Below are 3,579 nucleotides of genomic sequence, written 5' to 3'. Positions count from 1 at the left end.
ACTGATTTAAAATCTTTGATGTCACGTAATTTAGTTTAATTGAAAATTTTGCAATAATTTTAACATTAATGTCAATACATACAAGAGCTAATGAAATTATAAATAAGTGCGTTTTATCGAGTTTTAGATGAAATATGTATAATTATAACGTCTGCCCGCTCTCAAAACTCTTACATAGTTTAAGCTAATTGATCAACATTTTCAGTAGGTTGACGTCATTCAGCCGACCAATCAGCGCGTTGTGCCATCTGGATATTTAGTCTCAACAGTTTACACAAGCTTTTAGCTGCAGGAACACATTGGCTGAGACTGACCATAGCGCTTCTAGAGAAATCGTAATTACGTAACGTAACCGAGAAGAACAATATATACAGTATATATATATAAGCGTTAAGCGGAGTCTTACTGTAGTTAAAAAATATATATATATTTTTTTTTTTTAACTACAGTAAGACTCCGCTTAACGCGGGGATGTGTTCCTGGACAACAAAGCGCTAAGCGAAAAAGCGTTAAACGAGATCATTTTAACATAGAGTAAATAGGAATAGGGGAACATGCGATCAAAAATAAACAAATTTTACTTTAATTTTCAGTTATTTTTATATTAATTTGTATAATAATATATGTTAAATAACATATAAACATATGCACACAGAAATGTAAAGTTTATTTTTTTTGTGTCGAAGGTCCTGACTTTTCTGAAATTCTTGTTCTTTTGCACTAAAGTCGTTAAGTTTCAGTTGTCGCTTTTTTCTTTCCTTAAGCAAATGCCGATTATATTTTGAATTAAATATATTTCTAAACGAAAAATTCTCAAACAGTATAATTTCACAACTTGTTTTCAGATATCATTTGTACTATTATTATTTAATTCATTAATTGTTCAGTTTGCTGCTTTATTTAAGCAGCATACATAACTATTAAGACCTAAATTATTAACTATGGGAATATTACAAAAAGTGGATCGTCAATATAAAATGGAAATTAGGATACATTTGAGATAAGACAAATAAATCCAAGTTTAATCCTATGACTTAAATGATAGTCCAGAAATGATATTTAAAAAATAGGTTATAGACAGTGACTTAAGCGACGTTTTTTGAGAACCCAGACCATGTCCTGAGACAGTTTGTACTGAACAGTGTAAATATGAGAAATTTTTTAATTATATAAGAAAAATATTAACAGTTCTTTGTGCTTGTTATTTAAATGAATCGTTTCGATTCATTTTAAATAAATGTATACTGTACCTTTTTATACACAATGTAGTGCCGACGAAAACATCAGTATGTCACTTCACAGAGTCAAGTGATGAGTAGTAGTAAGTGATCGAAATGCGTTTTGACCAATGTAGATATTGAATAAAGAATGTTGAACAATCTAGTGTTTTCGTCTGCGCAATACTGTGTTAAACAAAATATCGAATTTTAAAACGCTCTTCCAAACCAACTAAATGTATGCCTGTATTATTTATTTTAAACAGTTTTTATAATTTATTCTTACCAGTGGGCTAGCGGATAAAACTTAAACCCACTGAACATTGTTAGTTGGTCAAGTGTTCGTGCCTGGCCCATAGGTAGACTATATAGATAGACTTTCGAATTTTCACGTGTCTAACACCTAAATAGGAGCCAGCTTTCTATTGAAAGTCCTCCCGGAAGACACTCCCCCTTGGCAGATCGTTTAAGTGTTGCGTTGTCTTATCCCAACAAACCAAAATCAAACTCTATTACATTTATCATTTTACAACGATGCAAAATTACAATACTTTACACTATATTACAACATTATATTCGTATTATACAAATAATAATAACAACAAAAAATTTATGTATAGTTGTTTCGTTTCGTTTTTGGAACTATTTTATTGTTCTATGTATGTCTTGTCTCTTTAATCCGACATTAAGTTCGGTAGACTATCATTACAGCTTTCAGGTTAGACACTTCTTTTATTGTTTCGACATATGCATTTTAGACTTATATAAATGCTAAGTCCCTCTTCACTGCAACACTACAAATTATTAAAAAAAATTAAAAAAACATAATTAGTAATATGACAAAACTCTTCGCGTGCAGGTCATATTTACTGACATAAAACTATCATATTTAAAAACTGTCACACTTATACGATACCTATGCAATAAAAACCGAAACAATAAAAGAAGTGTCTAACCTGAAAGCTGTAATGATAGTCTACCGAACTTAATGTCGGATTAGAGAGACAAGACATACATAGAACATAATAACAGCTATCCAAAAGTGATATTTAGAAGTATTTTATTGTTTTACTCGGAAATGCTGCACTCTGCAGTTTTGAAAAAAAGTAGTCTGTTTATAGTTAGTCAATAATATGACGAGAGAGAGAATATATTGTCCAATGTCATCAATTATACGATACATATTTAATAAAAATAATAAATTTGAAATTTATTGGACGTAGGAAGAAAATTTATATTATCAATCCTTATTCCAATTATTTAATCAAATCATTTCCTGTAATTCTTATGGGGTTGTTGTGATTATTTTTATAATTTCTTCGTGATTTGTTTATTTTTAAAATCTTTGTTACATTTTTGTTTCAACTAATAATTTTTATTTTGTTATTAAGAACATCGCGCGACTTTGTCGTATCGCGATAGAATTGAGGCGATCCTTACACTTGCTGGCAGTGCCGCACGCGCACAGGATTTAATCTTGGAGGAATACGAGTTAACCCACCTTTTGAAAACGAACGCTATTCTTTAAGCTATATAAAAGAACTTTACTAACTCTTTGCTTCAATACATCTTTTTGTAGATTACTTTTGAAATGGTCTTTGAAATTTTTTGAAATGGTTTTTTGAAATGGTCTGTCATTCCTTAATCTCGAAAAAGAGTAAGATAGATGAAATCCGAGACCAGATATGAAAGCCTTAGGAGCCGGAGGTCCCGATTAACTTTTACGTTATTTCCAGGGCCGGCCTTCTCTATGAAGGGGCCCGGGTGCAAGAAACTATTTGGGCCCTACATTTTTTGTAAAATAAAAAAAATTACAAACACGAACATATATTAATGCATGTTTATTTAAAGCGTGATTTTGTTCTCGGTAATACACGAATTACTTCAGGAAAATTATAATTTTTGAAATTTCTTTTTCGATGCTTAATATAGCAAATGCATTAAGCCTTCTGCACACATGCTGGATCGAAGATAATTCTTTATTAATTTTAATTTGCCGAAAGAGCGCTCAGCACTTGCTATAGTAACTGGCAACGCAAAGAAAAGTTTTAATACATTTAGAAATAACTCATTATAATTATTATTTAGTATGTGTTGTGCGTTATTTACATCCCTTTCATTCAAAATCAAATCCCGTAGCAAACCAATTTCCTGGATTAGGTTTTCATCTATATCTTTGTTATAATGGAACATTTTTCTAATTCATGTTTTTCTAAGGTTTTCATATCAGTGATTAATTTGAAATCAGAAATAATATTTGGTATACTTTTAAATCTATCTTCTATTTGTACAATAACAGTATCAATTAGAGTGTTAAAAAAATAACATCTAAAATTCCTCTACCGGGTTTTCTAAAGCTTCA

The sequence above is a fragment of the Centruroides sculpturatus genome, unplaced genomic scaffold (assembly GCF_000671375.1).
Source record: "Centruroides sculpturatus isolate CEXI.00-Female unplaced genomic scaffold, Cexi_2.0 scaffold1010, whole genome shotgun sequence".
NCBI lineage: Eukaryota > Metazoa > Arthropoda > Arachnida > Scorpiones > Buthidae > Centruroides > Centruroides sculpturatus.
Note: the sequence above shows the minus strand (reverse complement) of the source record.